Source organism: Panthera leo, chromosome C2 (assembly GCF_018350215.1).
Source record: "Panthera leo isolate Ple1 chromosome C2, P.leo_Ple1_pat1.1, whole genome shotgun sequence".
Lineage (NCBI taxonomy): Eukaryota > Metazoa > Chordata > Mammalia > Carnivora > Felidae > Panthera > Panthera leo.
This window is the reverse complement of record NC_056687.1, coordinates 83,414,359-83,431,379: the sequence shown is the minus strand read 5'-3', so window position 1 is coordinate 83,431,379 and position 17,021 is coordinate 83,414,359. Positions and strand designations below refer to the sequence as shown.

Below are 17,021 nucleotides of genomic sequence, written 5' to 3'. Positions count from 1 at the left end.
TAGAGCAGAGACAACTAGTCCAGAGGGTATTGGGGAGGAAAGAAGAGTTCCCCAGGACTCCTGGAAGGAAAGGCAGGAGTTAGCCCAGTGAAGGAATGGAGGTGGCATAAGAGGCATAGGGAGCAAGCTGTGGATGCAAATGGCCTGGAGACAGAGCAAGTCCTTTGGGCAGCTGTGGGTAGTTCATCGAAGCTGGTGTTCAGGCTGCATAGGTAGACCCCAGGGTGCATCAAGAAGGATCTTGTATGCATTGCCAGGGAATTGGGACTTTATAAAGGCAGGGAGAGCCATGGGTTCCTACTCCAGGAAAAACAAAAAGCCATATGAGACAGGAAATTGTATATTATTTGAGTCAGCACTGAATAATAAATACACAGTCCTAATAACATAAACATTAAATAACAATTTAACCAGAAATTATAATATTAGAAGGATGGCGGGAACAGGCATGACAGCTTCCTTATTAAGACATAGCCATGTTATGTGAAAATATAGATACAAATAATCGGAATAGCTCAAATAATTGTGGTTTGCTTCTAAAGAATGAGGAGTAGAAAGGATGGGAGATGGGACTGCTGTTTTACCACTAGCCTTGTAATATGTAACTTTGTAAATAAGCTTTTTAGAAAGATAATTATGTACCTATATTAATATAAATAAAAACTCTTTTTAAGTATCTATGTGTAAACCTCAGCTTCATCACTTAATAACTGAGTGACCAGGGGACAACTCTTTATCCTATCTGTAATTTCTTCATCTGTAAATTGGAATAGTAACACCTATTTTGCAGGGTTATTATGAGGATTAGAGAATATATGTGAAGTGCATAGCACTGAGTCTGAAGCTTAGTAAATAATATAATTCGATATTTATTAAATATTTAATATATAAACATAATAAATTGCAGGCATTTTCTTTTTAAGTTTTTAAATTTAAGTAATCTCTACACCCAAGGTGGTATTCAAACTCACGACTCTGAGATCAAGAGTCTTGGGCTTTTCTGATTGAGCCAAGCAGGTGCTCCCTGAGTATTTTTGTTTTTAATAAGAGATGGAAAAGAGGCCTAAAAAGTATATTTAGAAGGACTGGAAACATGCCTTCTTTATTTATTTCCACCTCCGGTCATTGGAACACATTCCATTATTTAACAAAAAGGTATGACTGTATTCATAAAGTATAGAAGGGAGAGAAGTTATCCCAATATTAGAAGCCAAAACCTAGTTAAATGTTTGAAAAATCAGGTGGTTGAAAAAATGTTTGCAGAAACAAAAGGAGAAAATGCTGTCCTTTGAGGTATCTATCTGCCTGAGAAAATAAGGATTTGTGACGTTGTTCACTTGCACTAGGTTTAAAATAAAAGGTAGGGGTGCCTAGGTGGCTCAGTCAGTTAAGCCTCGGACTTGGACTCAGGTCATGATCTTAAGGCAAGTTCGAGCTGCCTGGGGTTCTGCTAGACAGCTCAGAGCCTGGAGCCTACTTGGGATTCTGTGTCTTCCTCTCTGTCTGCCCTCCCCCGCTCATGTTCTGTCTCTCTCTCTCAAAAATATAATAAACATTAAAAAAATAAAAGGTAACCTAGCATTTGATATGACTGATATGAGTGAAATGAACAGATTTGCAGAGAAAGGCAGTTTCCCTGACCTGTCTAGCAACCAGAGCTAGTCCCTTTCACCCCTCCGGTCCTCAAATTTCCAGGTTGTGTATACAGGGGTCAAAAAAAAGATCTCTATGCCTAGGCCCACGCTCTAAGGTTCTGAGAATTGTCGGCAACGCGCTTTTGCCTGGGGACGTGGCAATAAACAAATGACTCGGGGTTTCTCACTAGGCTCCTAACACGGATGGATTTCCTTAACCCGTTTCTACCTAAAACAAAGTATTTCCGAATTAGCACCCTTAGATTGCTAATTGGGTCTCCTCACATTTGGCACCGACACCCCCCCCCCCCCCCCCCATAGCGGGAAACCCTAGTGGCCCGGAAGGCGCCCCAGGAGTGGGAACTACATATCCCAGGGTGCCCCAGGGCGGGGGGCACCCACTCGGATTGGCCAGGGGTCGGTGACGCTCAGTGTTTTGGCCCGGACGGTCACATGTTTCCTTTGTTGTGAGCTACAGCAGACACTGGTGGCTGGAGGGGGACGCCGGCGCTGGGGAGAGCGCTGCGCCGCGGGCCGCTGAGGGAACGCAGGGGCCGCCGCTGGCCGTTTCCAGCCTTCGCCGAGAGGTACCAGGGTTGACAGCTCCGGACTAGCCGAAAGGCGACGAACCGGCCAGAGCCGGGAGCGGAGGGGCGGCCGAGGTCGCGACCACTGGGGTGTCTGCAGAAGGAAGCCAGCGTTGGCCGGCGTCTCGGAGCCAGACGTGGGGCCTGAGGGGAGATTGAGGCTGGTACTGCAGGGCCTCTGTCTGGGGTGCAGCGTCTCCAGGGCACCCTGGGGGGGGGGGGATTGGTCTTCAATCCCGGCACTGTAACGGCAGCCCTGAAGGGAGGGCACCTCCGCCTCCTGGCACTACCCTCCCGGAACCGCGGCGCTGCTGGCGCGCCCCGCCGGGGGCGGGTTGGGAGGAGCATGGCCGCCCGGGCTGGGGGTAGCAGGTGCGGGTCACCCCTTCGCCTCGAGGGCAGGAGCAGCTGGCGGACAGGGCTGGGCAGATGGGCCCCGCATGTTGCTGATGGGCTTTGAACGAGGCGCTGCTCTTTTTCAATCGAAAGAAGCACTGAGAATGAGAAGGTCTCAAGTCAAGTCTTTTCGTTTCGTGGGGGCCACCGTTGGTCCTGTTGGGGAGGACTGATGGGGTCAAGGTGGGTCCCAGGGCAACGGGCCAGAGAAGCCCCATTAAAGCGGTTACGAAATGTGCTCGGCACTGTCACCTGACCGTTACCCCCGCCCCCACCCCCACCCCCCGCGAGCCTTTGTTTACCACGGATGGCGGCTGAGCCAGCGCCGGGAACCCAGCCCTGGAGCGACTGTCCCCGGGGAGTCGGGGCGGGCGGGGGCGCCGGCGTTCAGCCCGCGGAGTCCCCGCCTAACCTCCCCACCTTCCTACCAGTCCAGGACTCGGTTTCTTAATTTGGTTCCTAATGTCCCCGCCCCCCAAGTTCTGGACACTTGGGGCTCTTGACTGTTATCACAGCTGGGATTGGGCGCCGGCGGCTGCCTGCAGGCGGGACGACTGGGCGAGTTCCGAGTGTTTATTGGCGGTTGTCCTGTCGTTGTGCCCAAGCAGCTCTTCCCCGCCCCCTTGAAGGTGATCTGGAGGACGCGCGGGAGCGCGCGCTCTCGGCTTCGGCGCTCCTGCGGCCCTTTTGGAGCTAGCGGCGCGCGTTCCCGCGCGGAAGGACTGGAGCGAGAGACCCAGCCCTGTCACGACTGTCCCTCGGTGACCGCCGCAGCTTCTGCCAGAGCCTTAGGCAGTTCTGGGACTGCAGAGGACGGCAGCGCGGGCGCCCTTGGAGGACCGGAAAATTAGCCCTATTTAACTAGTGTCGCCTTATTACCGAGATGGTGGGAAGGAAATCCTTATGTGAATTTGTGCTTGCTGATTCTGTAAACAACGTATGAGTAGCTAAATAAGGACCATAACGCCATATTTTAGGATGCCTCACTCACCCCTGAGGCAGTGACTGTTCACAGTTGATTTTAGTGATTAATCACTTGCTTTCAAGCAGCTTTTTAAAAATTACTTTTTAGGCTTTTTAGGTCCACCAGCCGAGCTTGATTTCTATTAGGAATGTAAAATAGATTTAAAATCTACCCGGTATCGACTAAGATTAAAATTAGAATTCTACTTAAAATAAATAAATAAATGATAGCTTAGGGATATCGTTCTAAAAGTTAAGCGCCTTGTATACCCCGGTTTAGATTGTTTTCCTTGTTTAGAGGACTGTGGCACACTCCTATATTTATCTCCATTGTAATTAAAAATTTTGAATGAATTACAAATATGTTGTTTTAAAATTGTAAATTTAGGGGCGCCCGGGTGGCTCAGTGGATTAAGCCTCTGACTTTTGAGTTTGGCTCAGGTCATGATCTCATGGTTGGAGAGATCTAGCCCTCCTTGGGAGGGACACCACGGAGCCTGCTTTGGACCCTCTCTCTCTCTCCCTCTTTCTCTGCCCCCCCCCCCCCAATAAACATTAAAAAGTGTAAATTAAGATGACAATAATAAAATCTCCAAGAACAATCACGTTAGCCACAGTGTATTATAGATGTGGTTTGCTTAATTTCATGAATAGGGTACTTGAGTTTTATCATGTTTTCTTTTCCTGTAAATTTATAGGAATTCACCCAAGAATAATGCATTTCTATAGGAGGTAAATTGAGTTCCCTGGCTGAAGCAGAAATTGAATATGAACAGTTCTCATTTGTTACGCATTCTTTTTTTTTTTTAATATTTTTTTTTAACGTTTATTTATTTTGGAGACAGAGAGAGACAGAGCATGAACGGGGGAGGGTCAGAGAGAAAGGGAGACACAGAATCCGAAACAGGCTCCAGGCTCTGAGCTGTCAGCACAGAGCCCGACGCGGGGCTCGAACTCACGGACCGCGAGATCATGACCTGAGCCGAAGTCAGCCGCTTAACCGACTGAGCCACCCAGGCGCCCCTGTTACGCATTCTTAATATATTTTTAAAATTCAAGTGGAGATGACTATACCAGAAGGGCAGCTTCTGAAATCCCACACTCCTCATCACTTGTGCATTGAGGGCATTTAACGTATCTAAGTACAAAATGCAATCTTTAAATCAGCATTCAAAAGCTTGCATATCTAGACAAAGCCTGTGACTCATATCTGAACATAAAAAAGAAATATTCTGAGTTAGGGCTATAAGCTTTAATTTAAACTTTCTTGACTTCTGTTCAAGTTGCTAAAACCTTAATCCTTTTTCAGAAAACTTTCTTTTAACTTCCTTGTTTTTCTGCCATTTCATTAAAACCCAAAGGTCAAGCCTATGACAAATAAATACTATTAAGTGACTGCAGTTATTTTTGTATATACTTTTACCTAGAAATTTGGGACATCCTTTTTCAATAAATATTTAGGTATGGACTGTATACTGAAAAATGTAAATAAAATAGCCTCATAAGTGTATCCATATAAATATATGAAAAATACGTTTTGTATGATTCTGATTGTGTTGTGATTAAAACAAAATGTGGCCACCTGACAACTATTGACATTTTAAAACCCTTATTCTTTATCCTGTTAAAAACAATACCTGGGGTTCATGGGTGGCTCAGTCAGTTAAGTGTCTGACTCTTGCTTTTAGCTCGGGTCATGATCTCATGGTTCATGAGTTAGACACCCCCCCCCCCCCTCATAGAGCTCTGTGCTGACAGCAGGAGACCTGCTTGGGATTCTCTCTCTCTCTCTCTCTCTCTCTCTCTACCCCTCCCCTACTCTCATGCTCTCTCTCAAAGTAAATAAAGTTAAAAATAAACAAAAAACACAATAGCTGAACTAACTTTAATTGATGGGTTTGTCACTGTAAATTCATCACCCAAGGGCTTATAATTTTTCAGCATTTGGCACATCCTAAAGTCTAGCAACTTGATGTTTAAAAGTGATTAGGCTTTGTACTCAATAGTTTCTAAAACTTATTCTGTAAATAATTTGTGTCACCACTAAGGTAAATAAAAGTCACTAACTTACAAGTACTTTTATACATAGAGAAGTTGCTTGAAATACTGGATCTCAAACCTGTTTGAGTGGCAGAGCAGCAGGTAGGGTCCTTGCAGATTTAATTTGATTTTAAAATAAAATCATGCATTAAATACCTAAAAGAAACATGTTAGCATAAAACCAAATGACATTAAGTTTACATGTTAAGTCTAGTGAGAAGCATGAGTAGGCTCAATAAGGCAGCTTGATAGCAGGTGTGATTTTACATATATATATATATACGTATGCGTATATATATACATATATAAGTATATGTATGCATACATATATATATATATATATGCATACGTATATATATATACACATATATACACATATACATATTTATATATGTATATATATACACATACGTATATATATATATAAACTGGAACTCATGAACTGTGAGATCATGACCTGAGTCAAAGTTGGACACTTAAAGGCCTGAGCCACCCAGGCACCCTAGGTGTGATGTTTGATAATTAGCATTTTTTTTTTCCTTTGTGGGTTGGGAAATATTAGTAACCAAAAGTTTCAAGGCAAGGGAGAAAAACACTGAATGGAGAAATCTGATTTTTTTGTTCTGTGATTTGAGAGAAGAGGGTATTCTTTTTTAATTATAGAACTATATTGTCAAGTCTGACACATTAAGCACTGCTAAAGTTTTAATCATTAGATACCTCTTACTTTTTTTCTCTCATTAATCAAAGTCAGAACATATTGACCATTTGAATTCTAGTCAACAAGGGATAATCCCTAATTGCTATAAACCTAGAGAAAGAAATTTAAGTGTTAGTTGGTTTCTGGTGTCTTATGGTGGGTAAATATGTTCTTGGTGGTTCCATTAAGAAATTAGAAACGCTAGGGGTACCTGGGTGTCTCAGTTGGTTAGGCTTCAGCTCTTGATTTTGACTCATGTCATGATCTCATGATTTCTGTGTTCAAGCCCTGCATCGGGCTCTGAACTGATGGCACGGAGCCTGCTTAAGATTCTCTTTCTCTCTCCCTCTCTCTCTGCCCCTCTCCCACTTGCATGCACTCTCTCTCTCTCAAAATAAATAAATAAACTTTAAGGGGCGCATGTGTGGCTCAGTCAATTAAGCGTCTGACGCTTGATTTTGGCTCAGGACGTGATCTCACAGTTTTGGAGTTTGAGGCCTGTGTGGGGCTCTGTACTGGATGTACAGCCTGCTTGGGGTTCTTTCTCTCTTCCTGTCTCTCTCAAATAAATACACTTTAACAAATAAATAAATAAATAAACTTTAAAAGAATAAAAAAGAAATTAGAAATGTTGAAAATAATATATTGTTTATTTACTATTTCTTGAATTATTTTTCATTCAGTTATGTAAAATAAACCCTTTATCCTCCTTTCAGAGGAAAAAAAAAGAAAAAATAATATTTTTAAGACTGGGCTTTAAATACTGGATTTGTAAAACTTGGTTTAGGAACCACTCACTGCTCCAAGAGTAAAGCTTTAAATTAAAATTTCAAGAGTGTAAATTTATAGTTTTTAACAAGTCATTAAATAGAATGGTTCAAATAAATAAGCTTTTAAGAAAATAGGGTGAAAATATTTGAAATTTATAAAAAGTATACGGTTGGTTTTTTTTAAGTTTATTTATTTGGAGAGAAAGAGAGGGAGAGCACACAGGAGTGGGGGGTGGGCAGAGAGAGAGAGAGATAGAGAGAGTCCCAGGCAGACCCAAAGCCACAAACAGGGAGATCATGACCTGAGCAAAAATCAAGAGTCTGACACTTAGCTGACTGAGCCACCTAGGTGTCCCTCTAGTCATTTTTAAATAATGGATTTACTATGTTGCACTTTTCTGGCTTTCCTTCTTTTTTTTTTTTTTTTTTTAATAATTTTTTAGTTTTAAATTTACATCCAAGTTAGTATATAGTGCAACAATAATTTCAGGAGTAGATTCCTTAATGCCCCTTATCCATTTAGCCTATCCCCCTCCAACAACCCTGTTTGTTCTCTATATTTAAGAGTCTTTTATGTTTTGTGCCCCTCCCTGTTTTTGTATTATTTTTGTTTTGCTTCCCTTATGTTCATCTGTTTTGTATCTTAAAGTCCTCATATAAGTGAAGTCATATGATATTTGTCTTTCTCTGACTAATCTTGCTTAGCATAATACCCTCTAGTTCAATCCACGTAGTTGCATATGGCAAGATTTCATTCTTTTTGATTGCCGAGTAATACTCCATTGTATGTATATACCACATCTTTATCCATCCATCCACTGATGGACATTTGGGCTCTTTCCATACTTTGGTTATTGTTGATAGTTCTGCTATAAACATTGGGGTGCATGTGCCCCTTCAAAACAGCACACCTGTATCCCTTGGATAAATACTTAGTAGTGCAATTGCAGGGTCCTAGGATAGTTCTATTTTTAATTTTTTAGGAACTTTCATACTGTTTTCCAGAGTGGCTACACCAGTTTGCATTCCCACCAGCAGTGCAAAAGAGATCCTCTTTCTCCACATCCTCGCCAACATCTGTGGTTGCCTGAGTTGTTAATGTTAGCCATTCTGACAGGTGTGAGGTGGTAGTTCATTGTGGCTTTGATTTGTATTTCCCTGATGATGAGTGATGTTGAGCATTTTTTTCAGGTGTCAGTTGGCTATCTGGATGTCTTCTTTGGAGAAGTGTCTATTCATGTCTTGCCCATTTCTTCACTGGATTATTTGTTTTTTGGGTGTTGAATTTGATAAGTTCTCTATAGATTTTGGATACTAATCCTATATCTGATATGTCGTTTGCAAATATCTTCTCCCATTACATCGGTTGCCTTTTAGTTTTGCTGATTGTTTCCTTCACTGTTCAGAAGCTTTTTATTTTTGCTTTTGTTTCCCTTGCCTCCAGAACTGTATTGAGTAAGAAGTTGCCATGGCCAAGGTCAAAGAGGTTTTTGCGGGGCGCCTGGGTGGCGCAGTCGGTTAAGCGTCTGACTTCAGCCAGGTCACGATCTCGTGGTCCGTGAGTTCGAGCCCCGCGTCAGGCTCTGGGCTGATGGCTCGGAGCCTGGAGCCTGTTTCTGATTCTGTGTCTCCCTCTCTCTCTGCCCCTCCCCTGTTCATGCTCTGTCTCTCTCTGTCCCCAAAATAAATAAAAAACGTTGAAAAAAAAAAAAACATTTTAAAGAGGTTTTTGCCTGCTTTCTCCTCGAGGATTTTGATGGCTTCCTGTGTTACATTTAGGTCTTCCATCCATTTTGAGTTTATTTTTGTGTATGGTGTAAGAAAGTGGTCCAGGTTCATTCTTCTGCATGTGGCTGTCCAGTTTTCCCAGCACCACTTGCTGAAGAGACTGTCTTTATTCCATTGGATATTCTTTCCTGCTTTGCCAAGGATTAGTTGGCCATATGTTTGTGGGTCCATTTTTGGGTTCTCTATTCTGTTCCATTGATCTGAGTGTTTGTTTTTGTGCTAAGCTTTCCTTCTTTGGATTTACTTTGTAACTTTATATATCTTTAAAGATAAACCTCTTCTTTTTAGTCTTCTGGTTGTCTCTGCTGTGTTTTTCTTCACTCAAAGTTAAATTTGAGAAAATGGAGTAGTGTAGAGCATAGTATGTGGCAAGTCAGTACTGCTAGTTGTAGAGACCACATTAGTGAAAATATTGGTTTCCTTTACTATTTGGTATTTATTAGTCTTTAAAGCTCCTCATTAATCCACACTATCTTTAAGACTGATAGTAATTTCTTTCTTTGTATAGGATTCCTGAATTCTAAAGGAAAATTAAGCTTGGTTGCAGCATAGCTACACTGTAGATCAACTGTGATATTGTAGCTCCTCTCGACTTTACATTGGCCTCCTCTGTCCCTTGCCCTTACTTATTAGGGTGGTAAGTATTACTTTAAAACTCTGCTCAAAATGCCCTAGTGAATTGCCTTGTGATTCTACTCCTTAAGGTAATAATTGTAGACCAGATCAGTCATGAGAAAAATCTATTCCAATTTGTACCTGTGTTTTCTGCTGGTGAAACACTGAAAATTTGAATCTATTTTAATGTTAGTCTTAGTGTTCTTTTTTGTTGTTGTTTTAATTAATTAATTAGTTAATTAAAGTAATCTCTACACCCAATGTGGAGTTCAAATTCACAACCCCGAGATCCAGAGTCACATGCTGTACTGACTGAGCCAGCCAGGGACCACAACCCTGCAGAGTCTTAAACTGGATCTCAATTCAGTATTTGCAACTCAAGTGCCAGACAGAGAGTAAGCGCTCAGAAACCTTTCTCCATTTGACCCAAATCCCAACATTGGCTCAGGATCTTATTGTCCATTGGGAAGAAACACTTAACTTAGCTAGGATTAATGATCCCCTAATTTGACCAAGTTGAAATATTTTTTACCAAGGGTACATACAAGTTAGACTAACTTCTGGGAGTAAGGAAACTTCAAAATAACATTCACTTCACAATCACAACATAATCAGGTGTGTGTGTGTGTGTGTGTGTGTGTATAAATCAACAGTCCATTTCTTCATTTTCATGATCAACTTTTGTTATTTGCCTAAAGTTGTTAAGACTTTACAAGTTCTGTTTGTAGATACCTGGGCAAGACACCAGAACCACTTGTGTTTAAATAATATTGCTATTCCATGCACAGTTCAAGGTTCTAGTATTTTCTCTTAAGAGAAAATTCCTCTCCTCCCCCACTTCCACCAAAAAAAAAAAAAAAAAAAAGAATTGTGCTGAATTAGTTGGTTTCCACAGGTACTAAGTTTATAAGGTTTAACAAAGCAGAAAAAATATGTATTTCTGTATTAAAAGATTTTAAAATAATTATTTGAGTTTCTATATGGATAATCTAGATAACTAAGGATTAAAAACTAAAATTTTTTTCCTGAATTACCAGAAATTTTCTGATTTTCTCAAATTGATGCCATAGTTTTATATTACATAATGACTAAACTGTCAATTTTTGGGTTTTTAAAAAATTTTTTTTAATGTTAATTTATCTTAGAGACAGGGAGACAGAGCACAAGCGGGGGAGGGGCAGAGAGCGAGGGAGACACAGAATCCGAAGCAGGCTCCAGGCTCCGAGCTGTCAGCACAGAGCCTGACACAGGGCTCAAACTCATGAACCTTGAAATCATGACCTGAGCTGAAGTCAGATACTCAACTGACTAAGCCATTCAGGTACCCCTAAACTGTCAATTTTTCTAATACTGATAGACCAACTCTATTATTTACTGGCCCCAAACTCAGATGAAACATCAATTACCAGACAGTCTTCAAATATCCCTTGCAGAATTATCACAGGATATATATTTTTGTCATCTCAGTGCCACCAGTTAGCTTGCTGTTGACACAAATATTTGTTTACTCATCTTTCAAGAAACTTTACTCCAAGATAATATTGTCAAGTAAGGAAGCTGATAAATAAGGAAACTAATGCAGATGTAAAATAGCACAAAATTATTAATTTGTTTTAGGGAATTGTTATTCAGTAATGACTTTCTATGCAAAACTTTTAAACTGTGCGAAAGTCAGAAACTGAAATCTAAAACTGTTTCAATATATTTTTTTTTAATTTTTTTTAATGTTTTATTTATTCTTGAGAGAGAGAGAGAGAGACAGAGCATGAGCGAGGGAGGGGCAGAGAGAGAGCGGGACACAGAATCCGAAACAGGCTCCAGGCTCTGAGCTGTCAGCACAGAGCCCAACACAGGGCTCGAACCCACAAGCGGTGAGATCATGACCTGAGCCCAAGTCGGATGTTCAACCAACTGAGCCACCCAGGCACCCCTCAATATATTTGTAAATAATGCCAACTATGCATGATGTGATTAGTATCTTATTTATAAATTGCTGTTCTCTGTTTATTTTAGGTGTGGAAATTAAAATAACACAAGTATTTTTACCGGGGCTTTGATCAAGCAAATGCTCAAAAGGTATTATATTTATAGTATTTATAAACTCCTAAACATTGCTATTAGATAATCTAAACCATTTTTCTTTCTTTAACCAGGGACTACTTAGGCCAATCAGAGTAATGGGGAACAAATTATATCTAGTCTCAAGATCAAAGGAAGACAGTGTCACAGTCATTTCTGTTAACAAATATTTATCTACTTGTTTCAGCTCCTCCTTGATATCCTTAGCCCCTCTTCTAATTTTTCTCTAGTCTTACAAATACTAAAATAAGTTATCTCCCCTCATGTTTCTGTGACATAGGCCAAAAACATAATTTTAAATCTACCTAGCAATCAGGAGCTAGGTCTACAACATGCATGAGTTCTACAGTTGGAAATAAAACCCTAAAGTACCTTTAGTTATTTTTCTTTTTAAGTTTATTTATTTTGAGAGAGTGTGAGAGAGTTAGCAGGGGAGGAGCAGGGAGAGAAGAAGTGAGAGAGAATCCTAAGCAGGCTCTGCATCACCAGCATGAAACCCAACATGGGACTTGAACTTATGAACCCTGAGATCGGGACCTGAGCTGAAACCAAGAGTTGGGCTCTTAACCGACTAAGCCACCCAAGTGCCCCAATGCTAGAGTACCTTTAACCAGAAGAATCTTTATGTTAAGAAAAGTCTCTCAAGTGTAGCATCAGGAATAAAGATCCTGAAGAAATGAGGGAGAGAAAGAAAGGGATCTAGCTTTTCTAGACAAATCATGTGACTCTGGCAGTCAGTTGCTGACTTGACAGTCTGCTCACCCTTGTATTCACTACCTTTATCTAGATAAAACTTCCTGTCATTATATTCCTTTGGAACAAACATCTTCCCCTCTTATTTTATCTAGAGATGCTTATTTTTTTTCTAATGTTTATTTTTGAGAAAGAAAGCATGTGAGCTGGGGAGGGACAGGGGGGTGGGGGTGGGGCAGAAGATCCAAAGCAGGCTCCGCCCCAACAGCAGTGAGCCCCACGTGGGGCTCGAACTCACTAACCGTGAGATCATGACCTGAGCAGAAGTCAGACGCTCAACTGACTGAGCCGCCCAGGTGCCCTGCAATGCTTATTTAGTTGCTTGCTCTTTCCTGAAAGGAATGATGATGCTTTGATATTTGCTCAGTTTTTAGAATTCAATCTGTAATTTATGTTTTGTTTGCTTGATTGCGTATGAATTCATTTATTATATCACTTATTATAAATCTTGAACCTATAGTAGATACTCTACTTTGAGATGTGATTAAACGTAACTTTACATTTTTAACCATTGCTAGTTAAAATAAAACACTTTGTGTAAAATGGGAAAACAAAAGCTATTGAAGCATACCTGGAAGCCCGAAAGATTCACTTTGAAATGCATCTCATATTTCTAAGACCCCTGTGTAAATTATTTACCCTGTCATCAATAGGAAGAATTTATATTTTGTGTTGTGCAGACTGGTTAATGGGAGACTTTCTCAGAAAGTCTAGAGAAAGTGAAGATGTGCAAAAAGCTAGGCCAAAGCTTCTTGGAAGCAAACAGCTCAGATCTATGAGATAGTCTCTCTTAAATACAAAGCAGTAAACAAGTATCTTTTTGCTGCTGAATACTTTGTAATAGCAGGTGATTTTATAGCTGTTCTAATACGGGATTTTCAGTTTTACCTTGGGTGAAAGCAGTGGAAGACCTCTTGTCAGTCAACAGTCAAGGAACCAGCTATAAGAATAAGAGGCAGAAAATAGCATAAGAAAACAAACCCTTCTTAACTCCTGTAACATCAGCCTTATATTAATACTTAACTCACTCAATCTACTATCCCTAAATTTATCAGATACAGATACCAGTTAACAAATACCAGATACAATATGATTACTAGATACAGAAAACAGAGTATCTTTTCATTTTTCTTACTTGTCCCTTTTAGCCAGAAGGAAATTCTTAGTTCTTACAGTGTGTTATTTTGTTTTGCATTTTGTTTGCATTCTGTTGCATTGTTTTTGTATTCATTTAAAGATTGAGAGAACAAAAATGTAGAACACAAAAGGCATAAAGTCCAAGATTTTTGTTGTCGCTGATGCCAGTCCTTATATCACCAGTCAAAAACAATAGTTTGTGAATTTTTTGAATCTGAAATGCAATAAGAATTTAAACTAAGTAAGCAAATTTATAGACAAATTTTTGATTTGGGAAGCTTTAACTTGGTAAAGCATTAAGATTAAAATAAGTTATATTCCATATCGTATTTATGTTTATCATAATTGAATGGTTATCACTTGTGATATTACATGCTTTGAACTTTTTTCAATTTCAACAACAAAAAGTTGGCATTCAGGCACAGTAGTGATCTCTCATCTATGGGAGATAGGTTTCTGTGTATTGAACCAATACTGAGATAACTTCAGATTAAAAGCATATTCGAGATATGTGCTACTGTCCATTTGGAAGTGACTATATGTATTATAAGTGAATTTTTCAACTTTAACCCATGTATATGTACATGGGTTCGTGGATGGCACACACATGCGTGGGCAGCCATAACCCAAGAAGTTGTGTGACCTGCAGGGAGGCAAACGTGAACTCTCTAGTCAGGAAAGTCTCAAAAGAGATAGAAGAAACCTCTCCCTGTTTTTTTGGTTCTTGATTATACATTTTAAAACTGATAATAAAATACTTTAAGCCTATGTAATTTTATTCATTTAGGTATTAGAATTAACAAAATGAAGATTTTATTCTTAGGCAAATCTGTTACCTGAAACCTCCAAAGCATAATGAGATTTCAGTTCAAAAGCTAGCTTTCTTGGACTATAACATGTGGGTAAACTAATATTCTCTCAAATTTAAGAAAAGCTAATTTTACTGACTAAATATCTGGTATTTGACATTGCTCCAAAAACCAGTTAGTCATAAACATTCTCTCAGGTTTATTTTTACTTGTTTATTTAAGTAGGCCTTCTAGGGGTGCCTGGGTGGCTTGGTCGGTTAAGCGTCCGACTTCAGCTCAGGTCATGATCTTACGGTCCGTGAGTTCGAGCCCCGTGTCGGGCACCTGTTTCAGATTCTGTGTCTCCCTCTCTCTCTGCTCCTTCCCTGTTCATGCTCTGTCTCTCTCTGTCTCAAAAATAAATAAACGTTAAAAAAAATTTTTTTTTTTTTAAAAAGTAGGCCTTCTACATCAGTTTCTATGGCTATAACTGTTTCATTACATTACAAACTTTGTTACACAGAAAATAAATTGCATGTATATTTGAATACTTAAAATTTTGTTTGTTTGTTTGTTTTTTAACTTAGAAGTGAGGGTAAAGTTTATCCCTATCAGTCTTTCACTTACTTTGTAAATAGCTCTTGCCTATTTAGAAAAATCTGTCTCAATCCTGTATGTAAAGTCCTAAGGCTATGAAACAACTTTTTGTTAATTGTAATAACAACCTCATAGGGTTGTTAGGAGGATTACATTAAATCTGTATGAAGAATTTAGAAAGTGCCAGGCACATGGCAAGCAGTTTAAAAAAAAGATTAGTGTTGTTGTTCTGTTTTGTTTTTTAATGCATACAAAGAAATATAGCTCCTGTGGTATTGTCAAACCAGTTAATAGACCATTATTACACAGGTTCGGCTCTTACTTGTTCCTACAGCCTAACCTGATAGAGTTCCAAGAACTTCCTCAGTTTTTGCCAGAATTCTTAGAGGGGACCAAAATGGTCCTTCTTCAGTTGTTTTATGACTTTTAAAATCCACACAATCTACATGAACACAGCATGGATTTCCCTATCAGCTTACTGCCTCTGAATCCCCACCTGCTGATCCCAAATGAAAATAGTTACTCACATCTTTATTCCATTTGACTGATAAAATTGCTTGAATTTTTTCTGACTTTCCCTGCAAAATTGGGAGATGAAGAGAGGAGTGTTTTGAAAAGATTCTGTACTTGGGGCGCCTGGGTGGCTCAGTTGGTTAAGCGTCCGACTTCGGCTCAGGTCATGATCTCACGGTCCGTGAGTTCGAGCCCCGCGTCGGGCTCTGTGCTGACAGCTCAGAGCCTGGGGCCCCTTTCAGATTCTGTGTCTCCCTCTCTCTCTGCCCCTCCCCTGTTCATGCTCTGTCTATCTCTGTCTCAAAAATAAACGTTAAAAAAAAAAAAATTAAAAAAAAAAAAAAAAGAAAGAAAAGATTCTGTACATGCAAACGTTTAGGTGTCCTTCAAATGTTGTTACAACCAGGTACTTTTTCCTAACAATCAGAATAGCCTGGCATACATCTGCCCAGGGAAAACTCTATCATCTGGACTTCAGGAAGATTAAATGCTAATTTATATGAAGAGGTAAAAAACATTCCCATTGTAAGTGGGAACTGTGCTATGTGTACCAGTGTGGCATCATATTGCCTATGCTCCCTTATTATTTATCTTTGTGTGAATATGTGTTGTCTCAACTATATTTAAAATAAAAACTTCAACAGCAATATCTAGTAATACCTTTAGATCTTTGAAAACCATAGGTGTAGCACAGTATCCTGACAAAGGTGGGCACACAGTATTTGTTGATGATAATAGACATGGAACTGACAGAATTAAATAAACTCAGTGAGCGAGTTGATGAAAGTTGGAAGCATCTAGTGAATATTGTAACTAGGATATGTGGGTCATTAGAGTGATGGAGAAAAGAAAGCAAATAGAATAAGAATATGAAAAAGAATGGAATAGGTGAGTTGCTTCTTGATTTTGATATTTCATATTTTCTTGGTTATGTCACATGATTTTAAAAATGGGGTACAATTTAATACGTGATGGGGTATATAAAATACAGTCCTAAATTAAGATTGTTAAATCTCAAGTCTCGACTTTATTTGTGGCTTGTGAATGTAGGATGGCATTTCATTTTGGGGGTTATCTCTGATGTTCTTAAGCCTTCTTTATGATGCCATAGTTAGGTCTGGATGTCTGACTGTTGAAATATTTCAGAAATAAGCTGGGACCATTAGAAGGAATTCTGTATGATGGGGTGCCTGGGTGGCTCATTCAGTTGAGCGTCTGCATCTTGATTTAGGCTCAGATCATGATCCCAGGGTCGAGGTATTGAGTCCTATGTCAGGCTCCATGCTGAGTGAGTAGCCTGCCTAGGATTCTCTCTCTCTCTCTCTCTCTCTCTCTCTCTCTCTCCCTCTCTCCCTCGCGCTCTCTCTCTCTCTCTCTCTTCCCCCCCCGCCCCCGGCTTCCTCCCTCTGCCCCTCTCCTCCACTTGAGCCTGCTCTCTCTCAAAAAAAAAAAGAAAAAAAAGAAGAAAAAGAATTCTGTATGAGATTATGAGGGCATGGGAATAGTTGAGAGTTATTCTGAGTGCTCTTAGGCCAATTACAAATACATTTTGGATCACATATTAACTTATGGAGATGTGAAAAAAAGTAGCAGTAGAAGAACCACCTTAAAAATCAAAATTTAAAAGAATTGATAGCTACAGCCCCCTGCCTCAATCCATC

General features: G+C 40.0%; 1 protein-coding gene across 4 annotated transcripts in view; it reads left to right on the top strand.

Annotated features, from left to right (window-relative positions):
- Positions 1–2,129: 2,129 nt before the first annotated feature.
- The window catches only part of KLHL24 (kelch like family member 24), a 41,067-nt gene continuing 26,175 nt past the window's right edge, over positions 2,130–17,021 (top strand). Inside the window, exons 1-3 of one of the 4 annotated variants that reach the window (XM_042954821.1) lie at positions 2,130–2,221; positions 9,387–9,515; positions 11,507–11,569. The gene's annotated coding sequence lies outside the window, so the exon portion shown is untranslated. Of the gene's footprint in view, positions 2,222–9,071; positions 9,516–11,506; positions 11,570–17,021 lie in introns of those variants that run through there. The other 3 variants (XM_042954822.1, XM_042954824.1, XM_042954823.1) reach the window with 3 other exon arrangements.